Below are 27931 nucleotides of genomic sequence, written 5' to 3'. Positions count from 1 at the left end.
TATGCACAGCAGAGATACAGCCCCAGGAGGATGTCAGCACAGCACAGGGATGGTGGGAGCCCCTCATAATAAAGCAGCCCCAGTAGAAATATGACACCGCTCAACCTCTTCAAAGAGGAGGGTACGGGCATATAGTACGGTGTGCTTTTTTTGGACAAGGAAGTTAGCCAAATGTAAAAAAGAAGGTCTCTCTGCTCGATTAAAAAAAAAATTGTTTATAGACATATACATGGTCTACTGGTCACATGTGTTGAATTCCTCCGAGATCCATGCCTCATTCATTTTTAGAAATGTGAGGTAGTTAACACTGTCGTGAGCTAGGCGAGTACGCTTATCGGTCACGATCCCCCCTGCTGCGCTGAACGTCCTTTCGGGCAGGACACTGGACGAGGGGCAAGCCAACAGTTCGATTGCAAATTGGGCAAGCTCTGGCCAGAGGTCAAGCCTGCCCACCCAGTAGTCCAGGGGTTCATCACTCCTCAGAGCGTCCACATCGACCGTTAACCCGATGTAGTCAGACACCTGACGGTCTAGGCGTTCCCTGATGCTGGATCCGGATGACACCTGTCGATGGGTTAGCTGAAAGAATGACCTCATATCCAAAGTCACCAACACATCTTCAAACCGGCCTCTTCTTGCAGGCGCTGTTGGATTGGTACCCGCAACTCCTTCTCTGGGGAGTGGGAATTGCTCCTCTGCCAGCGCACGCAAAAGCAGAATGCAGCATTTCTCAAAGCAAAGCCTGGAAGTGCTGCATTCTGACAGCCCTCTGACGGTGGTAACATTTCCACCATTTTGTGTTTGTACCGGGGGTCTAAGTACGTTGCCACCCAGTACTGGTCCTTGACCCTTATGCTATTTTTTTATGGGGGTCCCTATTAAAACACTGGAGCATGAAGGCCCCCCATTTGCACTAAAGTGGAAGCGGTGTGGTGGCCTGGCTCCTGCTCATCATCCAGGATAATGTCGTCCTTCATTCTCCTCTCCCCATCCACGCACAACAGGGATCCCAGAAAGGTGTTTAAAGCATGCTCTTCTTGCTCCTCCTCATCCGCCCCGGCACCATCCTCCTCTGACTCCTCTTCAGACTCCTGTTGTTGACTTGTCTCAGATAGAGCAGCCCCCCCTGGGAATTCATCCAACATTGCTACTTCCTCATCTTCCCGCTCCTGCTCCTCCACAGCTTGATCAATGACAATGCAATGCACGCTCCATAAAGAAGGCATAAGGTACCATGTCACTGATGGCACCATGGCTGCGACTGACCAGTTTGGTGATCTCCTCAAATGGGCGCAGAATTCTGCACGCGTCGCGCATGAGCAGCCACTGGCGTGGTGAAAAAAACCCCAGCTCCCCAGAACCGGTTCTGCCGCAGAGTTCATACAGGTATATGTTAACTGCACGTTTCTGCTGGAGCAGCCTATCAAGCATATAGAAGGTTGAGTTCCATCGCGTCGGGCAATCGCAAATAAGACGTCTGACCGGCAGATTGTGTCGCCGCTGAATGTCAGCGAGGCGAGCCATGGCTGTGTAAGATCTTTTGAAATGGGCCGAGATTTTCCTTGCCTGCCGCGAAATGTCCTGGACCCCAGGATATTTGACAAGGAATCGCTGTACGACCAAGTTTAAGACGTGTGCCATGCATGGCACATGCGTGATTTTGCCCTGTTTCAATGCGCTAAGCAGTATGGCACCGTTGTCACACACCACTTTACCAACTGTCAAATTGAGCGGTGTTAGCCACTGATCTGCCTGTGAACGCAAAGCTGAAAGGAGTGCCGGGCCAGTGTGGCTCTTGGCTTCCAGGCACAACAGACGCAGCACGGCATGGCAACGTCTCACCTGGCATGTTGAATAGGTTCTGGGGAGCGGAAGAGACGCTAGCAGCGGAAAAGGAGGAGAGTCAGCTGAGGAGGAGAAGAGTAAGGCCTGCATGCAATCCGTGGCGGTAAAACCAAATCTACACGGGTTCCACGCTTGACGGCCATCAGAAGGTTCACCCAGTGGGCAGTAAAAGTGATATACCTTCCCTGCCCGTGTTTGCTAGACCACGTGTCTGTGGTCAGATGTATCTTGGCACCGACACTGTGCCAGAAATACATTCACTTGCCGCTGAACATGGCCATATAGCTCTGGGATGCCCTTCTCTGAGAAATACTTCCTTCCTGGGACCTTCCATTGTGGTGTTCCAATGGCTACAAATTTGCGAAAGGCCTCCAAATCCACCAGCTTATATGGCAGTAGTTGGCGGGCTATGAGTTCTGACAAGCCAGCCGTCAACTGTTGGGGAAGAGGGTTATCCGGCATCATAATTTTTTTTACGCTCGAACATTAGGCCCACGGAAGCCTGCCTTTTTGCAGAACAACGTGAGCTTGGCGTGATGGAAGGTGGAGTGGAGGACAATTGTGAGGAGAAGGAGAAGTAGAAGACGAGGCTGGACGGTGAGAGCCTGCAGTGTGGCTTTGTGTGTTCCGTTGCTCCCACTCGGCTCGGTGATGGCTGCTCATGTGCCTTCTTAAGGTGGTCATCCCTAGGTGAGTGTTGGGCTTACCGCGACTAATGCGTTGACTGCAAAGATTGCAGATGGCAACGCTATTGTTAGCAGCGGACACGTTAAAAAAAGCCCACACTGCGGAGCCATGTGCCAGTGTCCTGGGAGCACCAGATGTGACCATACATGTCGATGACTCGCTCCTGATACATTTGCAGTCTGCTTTGTCCCTCCTGTGCAACGCAAGTTATTCCTGCTTCTCCTCCCTATCTGCTGGTCCATATCTCCCTCTGAACTCCCCTCCTCTTCCTCTCTTGTGGGCACCCACGTGACATCACTAGACACGTCATCATCAACATCACCTTCCTATAAGTAGAGATCTCGGAGTAGGCAACACCGGGGACCAACCTCCTCCTTGGGCTGATCTGCCTACTGTCGTCAGACTGCTGAGTAGCAGTTGTTGCTGCCTCCTCTTCCTGATCCAATACCAAGAGTGGCTGCGCATCAGAAATGTCTTGATATGGATCGGAAAATAATTCCTGACTCAAGCGGAAGGTATGTGGGGGTGTTGGTGGTAGTGTCTTTGGGGGTGCACATAGCAGAGAGTGAAGAAGAGGGTGCAGATCGAGAGGATGAGGATGGTGCAGAAGAGTAAGGCTGAGCGAGCCACTCAACCAAGTCTGGTGCGTCCTTTAAAGTAATTGAACGCACCTTCTGCAACTTCCCACTTTGGCTGAAGCCTGTTGCTCCTGCCCTACCCCTACCACCCCTGCGAAAGGGCCTGCCTCTTCCTCTGCCTGTCATTTAAATGACCCTGTGACAAAACTCTCAGTCCCTATACCGATGAAGGACTGCTGCATTATAGGGCAGCGGTCAACAGTAGAGCGCCTCAACCCTATGTATTGTGGACCTATACCAGTCCTTAGAGTAGCAGACTGTATCTCACTCAACCCTATGTACTGTAGCACCCTATACCTTACCAGTCCTTATAAGGACTTTTGTGGACCAAGTAGGTTGTGTGTGAGTGATTAACAGACTGTACGTCAGTCCTTACACCAATGAAGGACTGCTGCAGTATAGGGCAGCGGTCAGCAGTAGTGCACCTCAACCCTATGTATTGTGGACCTATACCAGTCCTGATAGAATGGCAGACTGTACCTCATTCAACCCTATGTACTGTAGCACCCTAGACAGACCAAGTTACCAGTCCTTATAAGGAGCTTTGTGGAACAAGTGGGTTGTGAATGATTAGCAGACTGCAGCAGAAGGGCAGCAGTCAAGTATAATATTCTTTCTATATTTGGAAGAAAGAATATTATACGTGTACAAGCCTATTACCGTACCACTGAAAAGAACCTTTGTGGAACTAATCGTAACAGCTACTGATTAAACTGACCCTCACTGCCTCACACACTGCTTCCTTCCTGTCCCTATATAAACTGACAAAACAGAGGCTACTGAACAATAATTGAAATAGCACTTTTGTGGACCTGATAGTAACAGCTAATGACTAAACTGGCTGGCCCTGCAGCACACACCGTCCTGTCCCTTTCTCTAAACTGACAAAAGACTCAGGCTGCTGCAACAATCACTAGCACAGCACTGCCTATCCTAAACTACACCTAACACCTATACCAGTCCTGAAAAGAACTTTTGTGTACCAAATAGCTAGCGATTTGGGTCACTGTAATCTCTCCCTATAGTGACAGAAGAAAGAAGAAAGAATGTAAAATGGCCACCGGATCAGGTGTATTTATAAGTTAGGGGGGAATGTCCAAGTGCTGTAATGTCTCAATTGGCTGCCCTGTACCCCATGATGGATGTGTCATTATAGGTCAAAGTTCCTTTATACAGTAAACACGGAAGTCCACCGGGCGAACGGCGCCAATAGTCTGCCGAACGGGCGAACAGCCGAAATTTGCCACGAAACGAACGCTGGGCGAACCGGTCGACCATCACTAGTCTTATTGACCCCATAGCTCATTGTAAAGAGGAGCTGTCATGCCATATTCCTATTACTAGGTATGTTTACATTCCTTGTAATAGGAATAAAAGTGATCAAAAATGTATTTTTGGGGGAAAAAAAAAAATGTCAAACTAAAATAAAGTAAAATGAACAATAAAAAAAATAAAAAATTTGTCCCCATGTGCTTGCATGCAGAAGCAAACGCATACGCAAGTCCCGACCACATATGAAAACTGTTCAAACCACATATGTGAGCTATCACTACGAACGTTAGAACGAGAGCAATAATTCTAGCCCTAGACCTCCTCTAAGTCAAAACATATAACCAGTAAAAAAAAAAATAAAAAAAATTTAAATCGTCGCCTATGGGGATTTTTAAGTAGCGACATTTGGCGCCATTCCACGAGCGTGTGCAATTTTGAAGAGTGACATGTTAGGTATCTATTTACTCAGCGTAACTTCATCTTTCACATTATGCAAAAACTGGGCTAACTTTAATGTGTTCATTTTATTTACAAGCACAAGACCATTTTCCCTACCCAAAAAAAAAAAAAAAAAAAAAAGCATTCAAAAAATTGCTGCGCAAATACCGTGCAAGATAAAAAGTTACAACGACCACCATTGCATTCTCCAGGGTGTTTGCTACAAAAAATAAAAAATAACAAACACACCTATATGATGTTTTGGGATTCTATGTAATTTTCTAGTAAAATAAATGATGATTTTTACATGTAGGAGAGAAATGTCAGAATTGTCCTGGGTGCTCCAGAACGCCTGATGGCGCTCCCTGCATGTTAGGCTTCTGTATGTGGCCACACTGTGTAAGTCTCACACATGTGGTATCGCTGTACTCGGGAGTAATAGCAGAATGTGTTTTGGCATGTAATTTGGGGTATGCATATGCTGCGTGTGAGAAATAAACTGATATGACAATTTTGTGAAAAAAATAAAATCTTGATTTTGCAAAGAATTGTGGGGAAAAAATAAATGACAACTTCAAAAAAACTCATCATGCCTCTTACTAAATACATTGGAATGTCTTATTTACAAAAAGGGGTCATTTGGGGGGGTATTTGTACTTTTCTGGCATGTTAGGGTCTCAAGAATTTAAATAGGCCGTCAGTACTTCAGGTGTGATCAATTTTCAGATATTGGCACCATAGCTTGTGGACTCTATAACTTTCACAAAGACCAAATAATATCCACCAAAGATATGTAGTATAAATTTTTTTTTTTATATATATATATATATATATATATATATATAAAATCTCTATCAAAAATTCTGTAAAAAAAAAAAAAAAAAAAAAAAAAAAAAAAAAACACACACACGAGCGGTGATTAACCACTTGCCGACCGCCGCACGACGATGTACGTCGACAGAATGGCACGGGCAGGCATAAGGGCTTACATGTACGTCCTTGCCTGCCCGCCGGTCGGTATTCGCGATCGCTCCCGACGAATGAAAATGTCCCGTGACATCATTTCCTCTCCTGTAATGTAAACACAGGAGAGGAAGTGATGTATTCTCTCCTCCGTGTCGGTATTTTTCGTTCCGGCACTGAGGAGAGAGCATCGGTGAGTTGCACAAGCACTACACTACACAGTAGAACATGCCAGGCACACTCACACCCCCCCTTTACCCCCCAATTACCCCTGCCCCCCCCAGTCACACCAATTGCTTTTTTTTTTTTGCTTGCATTGGTGTCATTTGTGACTGTAATAACTGTTAGGGCAGTTAGGGTTAGCCCCTTTAGTTCTAATGTGCCCCCCTAACCCCCCCAATAAAGGTTTAACCCCGTGATCACCCCCCGTCGCCAGTGTCACTAAGGCTGGGTTCACATTGCAGCGGTTTATGAGAACGAATGTGATTCTCACTGCAGTGCAAATCACATCCGATCTCTGTGCGATTCGAGTTCAGCCATACAGATAGTATGGCTGAATTTGTGTCGCACCCGCCGCACAGGACCCTTTTTTTGGCCCGCAGCAGAATCGGATCGCATGGGTGTTCACACCATGCGATCCGAGTTTGCAGATCGGACTGCGATATGCGAACTGATCTGGGGGTGTCATTAACATTTCACTGACACTCCCAGCAGTTCGCATAGGGCAGTGTGAACTGCCGCCGGGAGGCATGCGATGCGGGAACCCGCCGCGGATTCATGGCGTTCCCGCATCGCTCCAGTGTGAACCCAGCCTAATAAGCGATAGTTTTTCTGATCGCTGTATTAGTGTCACAGGTGACGCTAGTTAGGCAGGTAGGTATTTAGGTTCGCCGCAGCTTTTTATAGCGCCAGGGACCCCCATATACTACCGCATAAAGGCCCCTGATTGCCCCCCTAGTTAACCCTTTCACCAGTGATCACCATATAACTGTTACAGGTGACACTGGTTGGTTAGTTATTTTTTTTTATAGTTTCAGGGCACCTGCCATTTATTACCTAGTCTCACTAGTGTACCCCTAAATTTAGGGGTGTCTACTTTCCAAAATGGGGTCATTTGGGGGGGGGGGGGGGGGTTGTGCCATCTTGGCATTTTATGGCCTTCAAAACTGTAACGCCCTTAGAAAGCCTGAAGGCGGTGCTTGGTTTTCGGGGCCCCGTACGCGGCTAGGCTCCCAAAAAGTCCCACATATGTGGTATCCCCGTACTCAGGAGAAGCAGTAGAATTTGTTTTGGGGTGTCATTTCACATATGCCCATTGCATGTGTGAGCAATATATCATTTAGTGACAACTTTGTGTAAAAAAAAAAAAAAATAAAAAAAAAAAAAATAAAAATTATTTTTTGTCATTATTCAATCGCTTGAGGCAAAAAAATAAAATATTCAATGGGCTCAACATGCCACTTATCAATTTCCTTAGGGTGACTACTTTCCAAAATGGGGTCATTTGGGGGGGGGGGGTTTTGTACTGCCCTGCCATTTTAGCACCTCAAGAAATGAGATAGGCAGTCGTAAACTAAAAGCTGCGTAAATTCCAGAAAACGTACCTTAGTTTGTAGATGTGACAACTTTTGCGCAAACCAATAAATATACAATTATTGACTTTTTTTTACCAAAGACATGTGGCTGAATACATTTTGGCCTAAATGTATGACTAAAATTGAGTTTATTGGATTTTTCTAATAACAAAAAGTAGAAAATATCATTTTTTTTCAAAATTTGCGGTCTTTTTACGTTTATATCGCAAAAAATAAAAATCGCAGAGGCAATCAAATACCATCAAAAGAAAGCTCTATTTGTGGGAAGAAAAGGACGCAAATTTTGTTTGGGTACAACATTGCATGACCGCGCAATTACCAGTTAAAGCAGCGCAGTGCCAAATTGTAAAAAGACCTCTGGTCATTTACCAGCAAAATGGTCCGGTCTGAAGGTGGTTAAATACCACCAAAAGAAAGCTCCATTTGTGTGGGGGGGGGAAAAAAAAAAAAAAAAAAAAAAAAGGAGAAAAATGTCATATAGGTCCAGTGTTGCATGACTGAGTAATAGTCATTCAAAATGTGAGAGCACCGAAAGCTGAAAATTGGTCTGGTTATTAAGGGTGTTTAAGTGCCCAGTGGTCAAGTGGTTAAAAAGTTCAGAATACAACCCTGGGAGTGCACTAGACCCTCTTTAACATGCAGGAATCTGAGCCTCCCCCCAGACCGAGAGGGTCTGCCCCCCCCCCCACTGATAGGAACCATACATGAAGGGGCAATCCTAGATAGAGTACCCCTCCGCAGGGTGCTCTTACCTTAGGAATGCTGTAGGTAGTGTCTGCTGGTTGAGCGTCTGCTTCCAACATGACTGCAGGTGGCTGCTACTACCGAGTCTCACTGTGCCTGTTCCCGACTCGTCTACAGCTTGTGCCCAGCCCCCCTATAAGCTCCACGACCCCGAATTTGTGGTAGTGTTAGGGTAAGCGGTCATTTCTGCCAGAGGTGACATTGCCCGTCAGTTCCAAAAAAATTTAAGGGGGGGGGGGCCTGAGAGAAGGGGCGATCTGTACGGAGTTCAGGGAGATCCGAGCGGCTTGCCTGCTGTGTCCCTCTAGACGCGATAGGAATCCCCACAACCTAAAGCCACGCTTGACTAGGAAGGGTTGGCAACACCTGCTGGGTATGTACCCCACTCTTTCCCTAGTAAGCCACTGCTCCCTTTCACAGGATCGGGGAAAAAAAAATGGCCACAGCCTCCCTGACAACCGGCCAGGTTCCTACACAATGTCTCCCCACTAGAGGGAACACTAATAAGCGAGGTACGACAGGGGAAGTGAGAATTTATGGGCTGGCACAGCGTTTCCAGAGGAAGAGGAGTAGACTCTCATGACTAACACAAAAAAAAAAAAAAAAACCACTGAGGTACTCCCAGTAGCGGGAGGGGTTATATAGGTAATGCACTTGAAAAGAATGCTTCTCTCTGGATTTTCCACACTCCAGCTTGACAAATTGTTCTTCCTCTAGATCAAGTGTCATATAGATAGCCTTTAATAAGTCTAATCTATATCAGCTAATAACTTATACCTCGAGCCCCTTGTGGATTCTCTATCTCTGGGCCCCGTATCTGACCCCGCTTCTTCCAGAGAAGAACAGGTAGATCTGGCTTCAGCCTTAGAGTCCTCACTCTGCACACACTGCTGTGGAGCACTAAGACACAAAGTCCTAGTTGGAGACAAGTCCCCCTCAGAGGGTCTAAAACTTGTCAGTCTTAAATGAGCTAAACCAAGATGTAAGCTCATCTCTACCAGAAGTCAGCATTTTCTGACAGGAAACGACTGGGTGACCCTTAAAGCGGGATTGCATTGTGGAAAAAAAAAAATATATATATATATTAATAAATATTATTAAAAGCCAGCAGCTACAAATACTGCAGCTGCTGACTTTTAATAAATGGACACTCACCTGTCCCAGGGTCCAGCGATGCCGGCAGCCGAGGCCAATCGATCGTTCGGCTGCTGCCGTCACCATTCTAGGTGAGGGAATCAGGAAGTGAAGCGCTGCGGCTTCACTTCCCTACTATAGGAATTGTCTGTGCTGTCTCTGGGACCAGTGTGTGTCCCAGCAGACAGCGCACAGGGAAAGGAAGAGGCATAGACTCCCGTGGGAGCATATGCCCAGAAGTGGGTGTAAATACCTGTCTTTGACAGGTATCTGCACCCCCCTGAAAGGTGCCACCGGAGGGGGGGGGGTTCCAATCAGCAGAAGTTCCACTTTAGGGTGGAACCCCTCTTTAACTAAGCTTTTTATACAGGTGTAACAAACTGCTTTGCTCCATGAGGAGCTCAGTTTGCTTCCACAAATTTCCTTTTTAGTGGCTGCGCTTGGGCCTTGTCCTGAGTATTTGCCTGCAAGATAACAAAATGACCCCATAGGTTTCGTGTCACACACACACACTAAAACACCCCGTGCAGGAGTGTTACAAGGGGGAGAACACTCGGGGTGTCCAAGCAAAGTACACTTCAGGCTTACCTGTGAGGTCCTGTTAGGGCCAGCTTCCTCTGCCTGTGCAGGTGTCACTTAGGAGTGCATCACGCCCGCGCAGTGATCCGCAGCCTCTGCTGGGTTTCACTGATCTTAAATCGGTTTGCACCATCCTAGAGACAGAAAACCCGTCTCCAGCCCCTTAGCGCAGCTTCCTCATTCCGTGTACTCCAGCCACACAGTTTACAGGAATAAAACAGACTGCTGCCACGGGGCTCATGGACCAGAGTGCCAACAATCACCGCAGTGCTGGCATTCCCCCTGCACTGAGAAGCAGGGACAGTAACCACACACCTAATCCCCTGGTGAATGTGATGCTCTGGGACCTAAGGAAGTAGGAATGCCCCAAAAACACCCCAGGAGCCATGCTTATGAGACCTAGGGGGAACCAGTTCCAGGAAACTGTTTACAACCCCCCCCCCCCCCCCCCACCGGAGGAAACACCAATACTGACATGGGGCCTGGAGGGCCGCCCTTTTATCTGGTGGGGATAAACACATTTTCTGTCCTGGTAGGAGGAGCCCTAGGTCGCAAGGGCTGTCCCGGATGACTTAGTGATTCTGTAATTGCCGAATACACCACAGAAATCTCCCTAACCAAGCCTGGCTGCAGCCATTTTAAACAGGCAGCTAAAGCCTGTTAACTTCGATTTGCACAGGCACACCTCCAGCTTTCATTGGCCCCCCTTATGGACAGACACACACAGGGAACTCCTCACAAGAGGGCTGTGCATGAGGTCAAAAGCCTAGGTTAAGGATCTGACGAGAGGAAGTTGGCTGTATAAGGCATCTTCTGGCAGAAGAGTTTACTATCCAAAGAAAAATAAATAAAGTCAGCCTGTAGAATGGCAGCAAAAATAGGATTTTTTTTTTTAACTTATCATAAAATCCTTTTCTGACTGACACAGCTTCATTAATCTTGACCATAGGGTTGTTACGCCACCTTCAGGAGAGGACTAGGCAAAACATGTTATACATGTGGAAAAAACACACACACGTTACAGTTCCACACAGGGGGGTGGTCCCTCCAGTAATAACCCGAGCCTGCTTCCAGCATCTCAGTACATCAAGCAGTATAACTTAAACCAATAGGAGGGGAGGGTGATGTATCAGTCAGTGAACTTCAGAGAAAAAAGGATTTTACGGCGAGTACAAAAATCCTATTTTCTCTTTCGTTCACTGACACACAGCTCCATTAATCTTGACCATAGGGACGTCCAAAAGCAGTGTCATAATGAGGGGTGGGAACAGCATAAAAAAAAATAAATAAAAAAGCTTCACCCACAACCAGAAGTAGTCCCACATCAGAACTTGCAGTCAAGGCAACAGTGCATTATACGCAAAACTATTTAACCCACCCCCCTCCCCCCCCCCACAGTAAAGAGTGCAGAATTGCAACATTACACAACCACCTGCAAAATTTTGCCACCAAAGCAGGCATCAGACGATGTGCTTACATTCACTTTGTAGAATTTGGTTAAAGTGTGAACAGACGCCGCCTTAAACACTTGAGCGACTGACACTTGATGTCAGAAAGCCCAAGAGGTTCCAATTGCCCTGGTGGAATGGGCCATGACAGGAAAGGGTACCTGCCCCTTCAAGGCATAGGCCTGTACCACAACCTGTCTGATCCACCTAGAAATGGTAGCCGATAAGACCACCATAACTTTTCGGACCAGCTACCGTAACGAACAGAGTCTCACTTCTGAAAGGGAGCCGTGGCAGACAAATACACCCCTAAAAGCCCAGACCACATCCAGGGAATGAAGGGCCACCTTAGGATGTGTCGGTTTAGGACACAGATGGTAACAATGTCTTCATTGAGGTGAAACGCCAAAACCGCCTTCAGCAGAAAAGAAGGTTGGCAACCCCACCTTATGGATAACCATAGGGCGACTTGCAGGACAAGGCCGCCAGTTCTGAGAGCAAGTTTATACAGTCAAGGCTGATATTTGTCCCTTAAAAATGGTGTTAAAAAAAAAACACACACAACACCCCAGCAGGATCCTGGGAACAGAATAGGTGCGGAAGACACCCCTTCTCACACATGGAGATGTAGGTCTTCCAGGTACGATGGTATAAGATTTCCGTGCTCTCAACATAGATGAAATCACAGAGTGCAACAGGCCATGGTTACTTAGTACCTGGCTTTCAACAGCCATGCTGTTAAAACCAGCGATGGTAAAGCAGGATTGAGAAATTGGACCTCGACACAGAAGGGCCTCTCGTAACGGTAGTCACCAGCAAGCAGTCGCAACCAGGCGTACTAGGGCCACCAAGGCCAATCAGTATTACTGGAATCCCCTCGACCTCCATGCTGCGGAGCAGATGTGGTAGCAGTTTTAGCGGAGGAAAAGCATAGATCAGTCGGTACTGAACCCAGAGCCACCCAGCTCATCTCTTGTCCTGGATACAAATCTTGGCACCTTCCGATTGAGACAGGGCCCCCCCCCCCCCCACCTCATGAGATCCAAGTCTTGTGTGCCCCACCACAGACACAGCAGCCTGAACACCTCAGGATGCAAAACCCATTCTCCTGGGTCCAGCATCTGGCGACTTAGGTAGTCCGCCTGCCAGTTTGCTACTCCCGGGATGTAAATGGCTGACAAGGCCAGTACGTTTCTCTGCCCACTGAAGGATGTGAGCGACCTCCTGTGCTGCAGCCAAGCTTCTTGTTCCTCCTTGATGGTTGACATAAGCCACAGCCGTGGCGTTGTCTGACTGTATACTGATCCGACGCCCTTGAACGTGTGGAGAGGCATAGCCTGATCACACGAAGCTTGAGCACATTGATCAGCAACTGGGATTCCTCCCTCGACCAGAGGCCCTGGGGTCAACTGTACTCAGTACTCCACTCCAGCTGGTCAGGCTCGCTTCTGTTGTGATCACTGTCCAATGCAGAGGTAGCAACGACTTCCCAGACTGAAGTGCTGGGGATCTCAGCCACCAGAGCAGCGAGTCCCTGATTGACTGGCTCACCCAAATCTGCCAATCCAGAGATAAGAGATTTGTCCCAGTTTGTCAGTCTGCAAGACTCTGGTGTGAAACTGGGCGTACAGTACCGCCTTGAAGGAGGCCACCATGAGTCCCCATGAGCGCAGCAACAATCACCTGAGGTTCATCAATAGTTTTACTGCGGCTCTGAAAGTCTGCAGTTTGTCTGAAGGGAGAAAACTCTCACTTCCATGGAGTCCAGAAGTAAGCCTAGGTACTCCAAGTGCTGAGTCAGTAGGGGCACCGGCTTCTTTAGGTGCAACAGCAGATTTGCATGGAGATTACCACATCCTCCTTAATTCTGAGGCGGAAGCTGCTCTCGGGAGGAGATAGTCTGGTTAACCTACGATCACGATCCCACGTTGTCGTAACGCCAAAAATCGGAGCAAATACCTTGGTAAAGACTCGGGGTGCTGATGCCAAGCGAAAAGGTGAGGGCCACAAACTGGTAGTAGACTTCCCCAACTGCAAGTCGCAGAAACCTCCGATGCCCGAGGCATATGGGCATGCATCCTGGATGTCCAAAGACACTAGGGAGTCCCCTTGATGGAGTGCATCGGCCACCAAGCAAACTTATTCCATTCTGAACCTCTGTACTTTTACAAAACAATTCAGGGCTTTTAGTTCCAAGATTATAGTCCTCAAAAAAAGGGGTACATCCGAACAGATTGGAGTAGAACCCCTGGAACCTTCACCCCACAGCTTAGCAGGTCCCTTACAGCCCCCTGTGCGAGCTGGGAGTAAGGGTGCCCTGGAGGGGGAAGAATCTGTTTGGTGGCCAAAAGAGGAACTTTATCTTGTAGCCAGAGGATATCAGTTTGGAGACCCATTGGTCAGATAGCCAAGAGGCCCATCGGGCTGCAAACTCCCAAAGGCGCCCCCCACCCATGTGACAGGGCGGGGGCAAACCTTCATGCAGTAGCACTTGTTTGCAGGCTTGTGCTTCCAAGGAAGCTTTTGTCCCTCAGAGGTCATCCCGTCGGACTGGGAGCATTTAGTCAAAGTCCTGAATGGACGAAAGTGTAAGTGGGGACAGGAAAAGAGGGACCCCCAAATCGACCTCCCAGGTAATGCTGTTGCTCAACCCAGCTGAGGCAGGGAGAACTGTACTTACTATCCGGACAAGCTGGGTACATCCCATCACAGACCCACTGCCGAAGCGTAGCTGGTGGCTGCTGCCCACGGCACACTGAAGCAGACATGTGTGCCCCGGAGCATTGCATTCACCTGCCGCCCCTGGTACTAGAAAGTTGTTTTTTTTACATGTATAAAATGTTCTGCCTAGTCCTCTCCGGAAGGTGTCTAAATAACCCTATGGTCAAGAATAATGGAGCTGTGTCAGTCAGTGAATGAAAAAAATATTTTAATTTATACTATTTTTTTTAATTCAATTTTTTGTACCAACTTTCACAAGGGATGTTCATTCTTTGGGATAAGGTATGGGCCCTCTAGAGATTTGACCCCCAATCTCTCCTCTGGCACCCCAACCCCCCCCCCCAATCAGTTTGATCGGCTGCTTATGGACATGTAAAACAGAGGGGCGGAACCAGAAGTGACAAACTGAACACCATCCAAGTTCCAGGGGGAACATCAGTTCCTTTCCCTGTACAGGACAGCCACCACTGCATCGCTTCCAGCCTCTGCAATGGCACAAGCGGTGGCAGGAAGGGATGGGACCCCCTTTCCGCCACCCACAGAAGTGATATCCAAGTGGCTAATTGGCCACTTCTGTGTAAAACAGAATCACCAGCTGAAAAGAATATCAGGGTGATGCCTGTAGGTATCACCCCAATGTAACCACTGAAACCAAGGACGTGCCGGTATGTACACTGAGAAGGAAGTGGTTATTGGAAATGTGCTATGTCCTATTAAATTCTCTTCTGGACTCTAAAGCAGGAGGTCCAGCGTCAGATGTTTTTCTCACTGTGCATGCATAAATCTCAGTGTGCCGCTGCAGCAATGGCCAAAATTTCAGCTGAGTTTGCCACAGCAAACTCAGCACAAAGTGGGAGCTGGAACCTGTCAAAACCAGGTACCTGCTCCCTCAAAGTGGCAAATGTGGCAGCGGGCGGCATACAAGCAATACTTCCCATTTTGGGTGGAGCTCTACTGCAGTCATTAAACCCGCCCACCGCAAATTAAAAAAAAAAAAAAAAAAAAAAAAAAAGTATATAAAGCAACTTGCAAATCCTTAGATGTAGTGGCAGCATTGTCACTCTAAGCTGTTAGACTTTAGTAACAAATTGAATCTCCAGGGAACACATAAGCAGTTTGACAAAAAAAAAAAAAAAAGAAGAAGATTTTCCATACACAAATGCAAAGTCCCAATTCTTTAAAGTAAAAATATAGGCAAAACTTTAGTTTTGGATAGAGCAAGGGAGGGTTAGAACCAGTCAAGATTTTTTGCCATCTGTTAAATGGAGGAAATTGCTCATTTCCTGTCCCATAGCCAAACAGTAAGTGAAGAAATCCCTGCAAATTTAATTCCTTGTGGATCCCCAGAACTAGCGTGCTCACTGGAAGATTTGCCCACCATTACTTTTCTGGAGACTACCCACAATTTGGGGATTTCTTTTACTTTCAATAATGGTAAACAGGAGACAGAGGGCAAATCAATAAAAAACTGACAGGTGTTCTAACTAAAATAGAGATAAAATTATACACACACACACTTAATTATACTTTAACTGGGCAAGCTGTGAAAGTGTCAGTTAAAGGTCAAGTTCACCTCTGGAAGGTATTACCCCTGTATTTATTCCTTTTAATTTTCTCCCTGTATCCAGTCACAATTTAAAAAAGGAGCATCAATTCAGAGTTCTGTGCATGAACTAAAACCATTGCAGCTGACACTAATGAACTGAGGGTACTTGTGATCAGTTGATTCTTCCTGAAATTCAGCAAATGTCTGCCCATGTCAGAGGTACAGAGTCTGCAGGACCCTGGCATTGCACCAGTGATAAGCTGGTTGTAGATGTAAGGTTTTACAGGCTCCTGTGTAAAGCTTTTTTTTTTTGTTTAACCTGCAAAGAGATGTGCATTTTATATTTATTAAAATTGTGAATTTATCCTTTAAAGCTGAAAATTAAGAGGAACATATGCAGTCACTACATATAAGGAAAGGTAAAGTCAATTTAACACTTTATTATTGCTTTAACTGAACATGAAACTACCCTGCCCTGAAGCAAGCCATTTTAAACAGAAATGTATTGCTTTTTTATATTGGTCCAGCTTGGACCAATATGACCAAGTGTTAACCATACCTCATGACCCTGGAAACCACTGTAGGCAGACACTACTCTCCAGTGATATCCACTAGCATTGGGAATCCCACTGAACAGAAACTCTACTGCATTTTAAATACAGGCAGCCAGACACTTGACATGGATGCCAGAGTGTTGAGGTCACCACCTGGCATCTCTGCCTCATCCAATCAGGGAACACTTTGTAATCATTGAGAAAAATACAAGGCATTCTGAATGGCACCCTTGCTGAGGGCCCCCCAGCAATGTCCCCTGTGTGGGCAGCATCCAACTTCTGGCCCTCTTCCTTCCAGGCTGTAGACTCTGGCTCTGTGATTTGCCAGAGCCACAACGAACGGCACAGGCTAGGGAAGAGACTGCACTTAGTTTTGATTCTTCCCTAGGAATTTTCAGCGGACTACAAGTGAAATATCTCCTAAATGGCACATTTAGGAGACATTTCCACTAGCTAAAGGCAGAAGTCCAAAAAGTGGGTTTTGGGTTATTTATAAAAATAAAAAAAAAGTATATTATATATACCCAGTGGTGATTAAATGGCACCAAACAAACTTCTATTTGTGAGAATATGTTTATTATGGGTACAGTGTTGCAGGACCACTCAATTGTCATTTAGTGCAACAGCACTGAGACAGGAAGGTACAAATGCCCAGTAATGAAGTAATAAAGTGCTACAATCTTCTGAAATACAATCCAGATTAAAACCAGGAGGTCAGTAAGCAGTATTTCAGGTCTGCAAGAAACCTGTAATTAGTCACACTAGTCATTTCACCTTTGAGATGAGAGATTCAAGAGGACATGACTTGTTAGCAATAAGTTAGTCATAGCTTGTTTATGAAACTAGTCAAGTGTCAGAAAGTGGAAAACCCTACAGGTTGCAAAAAGGATACCCAGAAAACAAGAGGAAAGCCCCCTGACATTACTGAAACTGTGCTACTGGGGTTTCCTCAGCCCCTTCAGACTAGTCCTTTACAAAAAGGTTTCTGTTTCAGATAAATCATGCTTCAGTTTATATTTGTTACGTTACCTATAAGCATAACAAAAAATTGGATGCGTTTATTGCACATTCCTGTAAATGGAAGAAATGTAGGTGCTGTAGCAACTACCAGATGGTATCATGAGCAAGATTACATAATGAATGTTGATAGTGTAGTCAAATTGAGAGGTAGTGCCAAAAGCTATTTTGACTCCAACTTCCCTCCCCAGGTCAGACAAGTACTGGGGTCTTTACTCCTGTATTAAGACAGTTCAGACTCTTGAGTGATCAATCTGTGATGTTGGGAATCCAACCAATGGCTGACCAGCACCTGGCTAAACCTCCCAGTGTACTACCAAGAGCCTGAGCCAGTCACTCCAAGTGCTGCAGAGGAAGTGCAAAGCTGTCAGTCACTGAAAAACAAGCAACCTCCCATAACTCGGTCCGGTTTTAAAGACCCATACACACCATCAGATTTTCGTCTTCAGATTTACCAAGACAATGTAGTGCAAGAGCTTGATTGCATACACATTGAAACTGCTAAGGGTTGACCTCATACGGTTTTGATAAATCTGAAAAAAAAAAAAAAAAAAAAGCAGAAAAATCTGACAGTGTATGGGTCTTTAGGGCCAGTTGACACCATAGAAATTTGATCCGGATGTGGGGGGGGAGAGGGAGAGAGAATTCTACTTTTTCCCCTTGAACTGCAAGCAATGGTGTAAACTATGCAATTAAGCATAACCCTACTTTCCATGCATTTTTGATGCAGAGAAGGGAAAAAAAAAAAAACTCACTGGATGTGGTGTGAACTGGCCCTTAGGAGGCAGAATCAGATTGATGCTACAGCCATCTAGGCAAATGCATGTACACACTTGCCGACTAGCTCCAGCCAATATAAGTTGGCAGAAGGACATGTACAGGCAGCTTAATGTGCCTGTATGTTGCCCTTTAAGAAGCAGTTCACAGACACCTGCCACAAACTCCATGAGTGTGATCACAGGGATACCCACGATCATATCAGAAATATCAGCATTTCCCTGTTCTGTCTAGTTACACTGATCACAGCACCCTGTGATTATGAGTGGTGATCAGTGTTGTGTCACACATAGCCCCTCTCCCCATGGTTAGAATCACTCCCTAGGACACACTTAAGCCCTACAGTGCCACCTAGCGGTTAACCCCTTCACTGCCAGTCACATTTACACCATAATCAATGCATTAATTGCACTGATCGCTGTATAAATATGAATGGTCCCAAAAATCATGCCAAGAGTGCGATCTGTTCGCCATAATGTTGCAGTCACAGGAAAAAAAAAAAAAAAAAAAAGCAGAAACACTCTTCAGCATTAAATCATGACAAATTTTACACACCACACTATAAATAGAAAAATTCTTTAAACGTTGGAACAAGTGCATTTACACTACTACACATGATCAAGTCTACAAAACTGCAGAGGTTAAGAGATTAGTTGCCTGCAAAAAAAAAAAAAAAAAAAAAGTTAAATAGTTCAGCGGTTTACAGATGGATACCGTGCAATTTTTCTCCTACCAAGCTAAACAAAATTGCATCGTGATCCACCCGACAACAGCAAAACAGTACATGTCACGTTATGATGTTCTCGCTGACAGTCCTTTTTCTTCCACAGGCCGGGACAAGTGCAATACTTTACCACAGACCCAAGTAATGCAACAAATCCCCACCCATGGAGGAGCTAGCGATCTCCAGGTGCACCACACAAGTCTTCTGCAGGCAGTTACGGTCACTGTCAGTTTTGCATGGATTTGCACAGCAATTGTAACAAGCTGGTGCAATCCAGCCAAACTAACAGGAACAGAGATGGGGTTCCACAAGACCATTCCACGCGCATATCTCCGGCAGTACTGTAAGTGCCCATATTACAGTAGAAACTGAAGAAAAGCTACCTGCACTATGAGCACTTTGGCACAGCCTGGACAGATTATGAAGACAGGATATGAACACTCCATAGGGAAGATGTGCATAAGCAAACACCTTGTGCCAAAAGGAGCATTTAGAGCAGTAGATTCTAAGCTATGCCACTAACTGCACTAGATGCACCTTAACACATAGCGTCTGGTACACGGCACACAGGTGTCCGGCTGCAATCGATTCAATTGCCATGGCAATGCTGGAAGTGCTGAGAGTGCAGTAGGTACTAATTGCTACCTGCACTATAAGCACTTTTGCATAACCCAGACAGATCACACCACAAACAGCAGCTGTACGAAGCAGAAGTCAAGAGCCTAAGGAAAGAGAAAAAGTGAAAATTAATCTTTACATTCACCATCAGCACAAATATGGCATAAGACCTCTACAAACAGCAAGCTAAAGAGAATAAGGCTGGCCACACATACAATTTTACATTTACAGAAAAAAAAAAAAAAAAAAACTAGTGTTCAGTCAGACATGCCCCTGCACTATACTGTTTAAGTGCAATCTAAAAGGAAATTTAACACATTTGTATAGTGTAAATCCCCCACCCAAGGCCTGGTTCACACTAGCAATTTCAGCTGCACAGAATTGAATGACAATCAGTGAAGTATGTTTAGTTGGGCATATAATTTTCTTTTACAGTTTCCTTTAGATTTACTACAAGGCTCTACCTGATTGCATACAAATTAGAAAAAAAAACATGTTAAGTTGGAGCTTATTACAAGATTTGGGTAAAACCAAAGAATATACAGTTTGGTAGAGTTTTGTATAACATCCAATCTCCTGTAGAAATCCCTCAATACCTCTACAAAATTCCACTAGTATGACCCAAATCCGAAACTATAACCTTGACAGCTACAGTTCACACCACCACTTCTGATCATAAACCAAGCACATGTAGTCTATGGGCTCTATTCACACTATTGTGAGAAGCACTGTGGTGCCATGCTTTAATGTTTTTTGCAGCACAGCCACCACAACATGCTACAGTGCATACATGGGCAAAAAAGTCACTTTGCAACACTTAAAAAAAAAAAAAAAAAAAAAAAAAGCACACGCATGTTAGTGGAAGGATTGTGTGAATGAGCCCCAGAGCAGTCAGACAACTGATTCAGTGCAAGATTGTACAGCCATGCTATATTTTGATGCAATAATCTGCAGAACACAGAAGTTAATGGTGGACTAATATTACAGCATAAGACCTTGCTCCCACTCAGTGGTGCATGTGTCTGTGTGAATGAGCCCCCAGACAGCCACGCACTTCATTAAGCTCCATGGGGTCGGAGTTGGGTGAGCCATCATTACAGATCAGACAAAAGTGAAACTAATCTATGAAATTAAAGTTTGTAAAGTTGAGTGAAGTGCGCAGTAATCCCCGTAAACTCACGGTGTACAGTGCTCCCCCTTCCTCCTCCGGTATTACCTGCACCGCCATCCCCCGCTCCGCTCACCACCAACCACGCGTCCCCGTCCCTCGTGCTCAGATTATAGAGAGGAGGGGGGGGGGGGATTCTGGGAAATGAAGTCCCGGCTATTCAAATGCCACAAAACCGCGCCAAACCTTAACCCCTGCAGCGCCGGATCGCCTTACCTCTCCCATACGCCCACACCCCCCACCCCCGGGTCATCTCTCCCCATTAGCAGCCAGCACCATCCGCCGCTCGGTGCATTTAAATGGCCGAAGCACGTGCCTCGCACACTATTGCGAAATAAACAGGTGTCCATTGTCCTGTCCCCGTTGCACCCACGTGTTCCGGGGCGGAGGGACAGCGGAGGATCCGCAACACGAGGGCTCACCCCCCTCCCTCGGGAAGTTGTAGCGGCACACGAGGGGTTAACAGACCGCATGGCCAGCCCCAGGCAAACAAATAGAACCGACAACCTCCCCAGGATTAGAAGTCCCGGCAGGCACAGCCATAAAATAAAGTGCTCGGTTCTCCCCCGCTACCTCCGCCATGTGCTCACCCCGACATCCGAGCACCACCAGCTCAGGCCACAAACAAAGACATGAGCCCTCTCCTCCTTCCTGTACACACAGCCCGCCCGGGCAATCACAGCCCCGCACAACACACATCCCCGCAGACTCGTACAGGTGCCCCGGCCCCCCCACCTCCCCCCTCGCCTTGTTTTGGTAAACTACGTAACAAGGACCGAGCACAAGCACGGCAGCCCAGCACCCACCTCACACAGGCAGCCGCTGGAGGAGGAGGGGGGAAGAGACAAACACACAGAGACGAGAGAAGAAAGGTGGCGGAAACCCAGGAGGAGCCGCAAAACATAAACAACATTACCTGAGCCCGGACCGAACCGCTGCACGGGGGGGAAAATACCCAGAAAAGGGGCTTTTACGAAAGTGGCGCGAAGAGCAAATCATGTGACCCGAGCCCAGGGCGGCTCCTTCACTTTACCAACCAGCCAGAGGGGGAAAGTATATCCGCTCACACAATTAGCATAATTAATGATGTCCTGCAGTTGAGAGATAAGGCATGACAGGGAAATCATCGGGAAAAAAATAGCAATTATTCCTAATAAATGCCGAATGTGGCGTAATCCACAACTATCCCAAACCTAACACCTCAGTAATCATCACTCACCACAGACCCTCTGACTGAGAAGAGCTCAGGATTTTACATTTCTCTCACATAATTATTTATTTTCCTGAAAATAATTGTTGGATGAAGAATTCACTTTTCTTCACATATATATATATATATATATATATATATATATATATATATATATATATATATATATATATATATATATATATATATATATATATATATGAGCTGCATTTTAGCTTTATTTTTGTCAGGGAGTACATTGCTGTAAATCTGGTCAGAGGTTATTCAGGGTCAAAGTGTTATTTTTCCCTCCATTTTTTTTACCATGATAAGAATAGGACTGATACTATTAGTCCCCAGTGTTCACACACACCTCATCCATTCAGTCATATTTACATTTTCTGCTAAGAAAAAAACTGATTCAGGTTACATGCTGTATAATGTTAATTATGATATAAATAATTATCAATTTTCACATCCATCTTCAGTTCAGTTCACTTTACCTCAGTCTACATCCATTTTTGTTTGAGTTGTTGGAGAAACTATTCATAGGTGCCAAAGTATTAACAAAAAATATGCTTCTTACCCAAAAACTGACATAAATTAAGCAAACGTAAGCCATCGTTTACATTGGAGCAACTTACCATGCGATTTGACCTGTCAAGTCACATCCTATTATTGGCAATGGCAATGACTGTTCAAATTGGTGCAACGCCGACTTTACGGTACTGCATCCTTTAGAAAAAAGCAATTCCAGCACTACTTTTGCCAATTTCGGATGCAACTTGCATAGACATCTGTGTATGAAGCCCCACTGACATGGGGCTTTGAAATTGTGCAATTTCAGATGAATTTGCATGATTTCAAAGGTGCATTCAGAGTGAACGAGGTGCAAATGGACAACATCCATTTATATCTGCTCAGATACGTCTAAATGTAAAAGGATGCAGCCTTGTTCAATTTCATAAAAAACTACCTGAACAGACATGGATGTAAGCAGATGAATGTCCGTTTACATCTGCAAGCACACAGGAGCAATTTACTGTCCAGTTTGCATTAAAAAAATGAACAGATGTAAAACGCACAAACAACGCCCATGTAAAAGGGCCCTGTATTTGTTTATATGACTGAGGGGACTTCCAATTTTTAAATGTCTTTCAGAGAATTAGTTTTCTGAAAATTTTTATATGGTGAAGAACTCAGTTTACTTCAAAATTCTTTTATATTTTGAGCTGTATTTTGGGAATAAATTGCTGTAAATCTGGTAAAAGTTTATTCAGGGTTAAAGTGTTATTTTCCCTCCATTTTTTTTACCATGATAAGACTACGACTTTTGCTATCATCCCTCAGCGTTCTTTCACACAGACCACATCTGTTCAGTCACATTAAAAAAATAGATTCAGGTTACATCCTATATAATGATAATAATGATAATCAATTTGCATATCCATCTTCGGTTCAGTTCTGTTCACTTTACCTCAGTTTACATACATTTTTTTTAAGTTGTTGGAGAAACTAGTCATAGGTGCCAACAAAAAATATGTTTCTTACCCAAAAACTGACATAAACAAAGCAAACGTAAATGGACAACATCCGTTTATGTCTGTTTAGATCCGTCTAAATGGAAAAGGATGCAGCCTTGTTCCATTTCATAAAAAAATGACCTGAACAGACATGGCTGTAAGAAGATGATCATCCGTTTACATCCACAAGCACATAGGAATTATTTACTGTCTATTTCTCGTTTGGAAATGGACAGTTGAAAAACACACAAACAACATCCATGTAAAGGGGTTTATATGACTGAGGGGACTTTCTCTTTTTAAATGTCTTTCAGATAAAAAAAATTCTGAAGATTTTTTTATGGTGAAGAACTTATTTTACTTCCACGTTCTGATATATTTTGAGCTATATTTTTAGTTCTGTTTCTTTCAGATAATAAATTGCTGTAAATTTGGTGAACGTTTATTTAGGGTTAAAGCATTATTTTCCCTCCATTTTTTTTTACCATAAGACCTACGACTGATGCTATCAGCCCTCGGGGATCTTTCACACAGACGTCATCCTTTCAGTCACATTTTTTTGCTAAGAAAAAAATTGATTCGTGTTACATCTTGTATAATGATACTAATAATAATAATAATAATTGATTTGCACATCCATCGTCAGTTTAGTTCTGTTCACTTTACCTCAGTTTACTGCCATTCTTTTTAGTTGTTTGAGTCACAGGTGCCAAAAGTATTAACAAAAAATATGTTTCTTACCAAAAAATGGACATAAATGGAGCAAACGTAAATGGAAGACATCCGTTTATATCTGCTCAGATATATCTAAATTGAAAAGCACACAGGCTTGCTCCATTTAATAAAAAAACAACCTGAACAGACATGGATGGAAGCAGTTGATCGCCCGTTTGCATCCACAAGCACATAGGAACGATTTATTGTGCATTTTTCATTAGAAAATGGACAGATGAAAAAAAATCACAAACAACGCCTGTTCTGTTTCTTTCAGGGAATAAATTGCTGTAAATCCGGTGAAAGTTTATTCAGGATTAAAGTGTTATTTTCCCTTGATTTTTTTTCACCATGTAAAGGCTACTACTGATGGTATCCGCCTTCAGGGTCCTTTCACACAGATGTCATCGATTTAGTCATGTTTTCTGCTAAGAACAAAATGGATTCAGGTTACATCAGTTTATATCAGTTTATACATTCATCTGTTCACATCAGTTAACGTCCATTTTTTTAAGGCTCCATTCAGATGGATGTAAAAATGATATTGATGTTTGTTGGAGCAATCCTTCACTACTGTGAAGCATAACCTGCTTTTAGATCCGTTCTTTAAAATGGGTAAGATTGCCCTGTTGTTTTTATTTCAATGCCAGACTGCTTGCACATGTTCTCAGAGGCAGATTTTAAAAATGTTGTGTTGTGTATCTGAGCACAGTGTATGTTTACTCACCTGTGTGAATGTCTCCATTGAATATGATGCAGTTCCATAAATAATAAACAATAAAATATGTTTCTTGCATAAAAACAGCCATAAACAGAATAGACGTAAACGGACGACATCCATTTACATCCGTTCAGTAAACAGAAAAGGACGCATTATTTTTTCATTAAAAAAAACGTACCTGAAGAGACAAGGATGTAAACGGATTACCTACAAGCCTATAGGAATGAATTGCTGTATGTTTTTCATCCGAAAATGGACAGATGAAAAAGGGACATACGGAACACTCATGTGAAAGGGCTCCATATGAGTTTACATCAGTTTGTATGTCTGTCTTCAGTTCAGTTTGCATCCATTTTTTTTAGTTGTTGAAGAAACTAGACATAGGTGATAAAAGTATAAACCATAAAATAGGTTTCTTGCCCAAAAAATGTACATAAATGGAACAGACATAAACAGATAACAACAAAATGACGCAGACCTTTTCCATTTATTTCTATGGACATAAACTGACTTGGATATAAACGGACGTACATCTCAAGACAGATCTTGAGGACATCTGTCTATATCCACCTGGACATAGACATACATTGTGGTTCAGTCTGGATTCACCTGAGAAACTGACAGATCCAGAATGAACACCCATGTGCAAGAGCAGAATCCGCAATAGCAGATGTACACTTGGACATGGAAGAATATTACTGCTTTTTCAGCCAGATTGCAATAACACATACTTTATGGGCTTGTTCACACATTTTTTTGCACAACTGTTTTCTACATGCCCTGTTCTTACAATACGTGTGCAGTGATGTGTGAAAAAATTGCAGCTCAATAGATGCAACAAGCTCAAAATGTTTTACATGTTCCCATTCACGTAGCATAAGTTAAAGTGGTATTAAAACCAAAACCAAAAAGTATTATTATTATACAGGATTTATATATCGCCAACAGTTTACGCAGCACTTTACAATATAAATAGGAGACAATACAGTTACAATCCAATACAATACAAGAGGGTTAAGAGGGCCCTGCTCAGAAAAGCTTACAATCTAATAGGGTGGGGCAAATGGTACAACAGGTTGTAACTGTGGGGAATGAAGTGATAAAAGATTAGTTGGAGGCGTGATAGGCTTCCCTGAAAAGATTCATTTTCAAATATCGCCTTAGGGCATACAGGAGTAGGAGATAGCCGAACAGATTGCGACAGAGAGTTCCAGAGGATGGGAGAGGCTCTGGAGAAGTCCTGGAGACAAGTATGGGAGGAGGAGTATATACGTAGTGTATTGCAGCTTACCAATCCTTAGATGTGGTGGCTGCATTCATTTTCTTTTTTTATGCTTTTTTCCCTCTGTTTTCACTTGGTGATCCAGCCAGTAATGTACCTCCTGTGTTAGCAACAGAGACACCTCTGGGCGGCAGTATTATCAGTCTGGAGGAAGGAAAGTGTTACATGCACTAGCAGATTTAGATACACTAAACAAATTAACACCAAACTCCAGGTAACACTTTTTAAGCAGATACAGTAAACTGTTTTTTTTTCCTTACTGCATAAAGTTTTTACATAAATAGATTAAAGCTGATTATTGTAAGAACCCTTGCCAGTGTTACCGGTTTGTCTCAACCGTCTAACTGCTACATCTGCAAAATAGCTTCTTCTGTTAAAAACCAAATGACTACATGGCAGGAGCAAGTGCACATATATATCTTGTCATATCTGTCTTCAACTAGCTACGACTAAGGCTTCTGCCGAAATGCATCAGCGTTATTGTTTTATTTTCACTCCGATGTACCAATAAATTACACTTCAAGGACTTCAGTGTTGCCAGATCCTTTCTACAGTTTATGACATGCAATTTGATGGGATGCATCAAGCTCAGGCACCTGTGAGTGGATCTGGGTTGTGGATTGGGTTGTCCCTGCAGGGAGCGCAGTTACCTGTCTGCCTTCCTATACATGACAAGAGCACCAGATGAAAATAAAAGGAAAAAAGCCTAAAAAAGAAAACAAATGCATCCATCACATCTAAGAATTGGTAAGCTGCAATATAATACACGTCTGCTTTTGGGTTTAATACTGCTTAAAAAAATGCTGTTTGTTAATGCACTTTTCCTCTGTGTGTCCCTCTAACTGCACTTTGAAATTGTTCAGATTGGCTACAATGTATACATCTGTGCCAAACAACTACAAATATAAGAACTATATATATTTTTTTCAATTATTTTTAGATGCTGTGTGAATAAACTGATAGTGGCGAGTTCTAACATTTGGCTGGAAAAGTGGAACTTACCTCTAAGGCCGCGTACACACGGGCGGATTGTCTGCCCAACTAAGTTCGTCAGACAATCAGACAGACAGTCCGTCCAACATTTGAATGAACGGACTTGACCACACACGATGAACAGACAGTCCGCTGAAAGCTTGTGCGATGACGTGTACAGCACGTACGACGGGACTAGAAAAACGACGTCCAATACACTGCAATGCAACCTTCGGCCGTGTAAATCCTTTCTGAGCATGCGCCATACTTAGTCCGTCCAACTTGCCTACACACGAGCGGACTGTCCGCTGAAACCAAGTTTGGACGGACAAAACCAAGTTTGGACGGACAAAATTACGGAAATTCCGAAAGACTTAGTCCGTCAGACTGTCCGCTGAAAAAGTCCGCTGAAGCCCACACACGAGCGGATTGTCCGCTGAAACACGGTTCAGCGGACTAAGTTGAGCAGACAATAACTAAGGGTTATATTTAATCGAACATTCCCCAGGCATTCACTGTAGATTAATCTTGGTTCATGGGTCTTAAATGACAGTGATTGATTTATCACAAGTGAATGTTTGTTGAAAGCTACATTCGCTACCTTACAAATATGCCCCTCTCTGTGCACTGCTTATCATAAACAATTGCCATACAGAAAAAATATATATATGTTTTTACAATTTTGTTAGCCTTTGTTTCATCTAAATGCAGCTGATCTCTTGCAGCGTCTTTGCTGCCACTGTCTGTCTACACGCACTCTAGCCTTGTCCACATGGCATTTCTCAGGGTAGGATTGCTGAAGCTGATAACAGTGGGTCATACCTGTGTAACGTGCATTGAAATAACTATTTGTTATAACTATTTGTAGACCACTAGGACTGGTACAACTAGACAAACTAGGCAACCACCTAGGGTGCACGGCTGCCTAGGGGCGCGCAGCCACTGGTTTTCCTCCGCGTCTGCATGCTCTGCTGGCTGCAGCATGTAACTAACTCAGTCTCAGGCAGCTGCTCTGTCCGACCGGTAGTGTAATTAGAGGTGCAGTGCAGCACTGGAGCCAGC

Source organism: Lithobates pipiens, unplaced genomic scaffold (assembly GCF_037356315.1).
Source record: "Lithobates pipiens isolate NorthernLeopardFrog02 unplaced genomic scaffold, aLitPip1_a1.2 Scaffold_1, whole genome shotgun sequence".
NCBI lineage: Eukaryota > Metazoa > Chordata > Amphibia > Anura > Ranidae > Lithobates > Lithobates pipiens.
Note: the sequence above shows the minus strand (reverse complement) of the source record.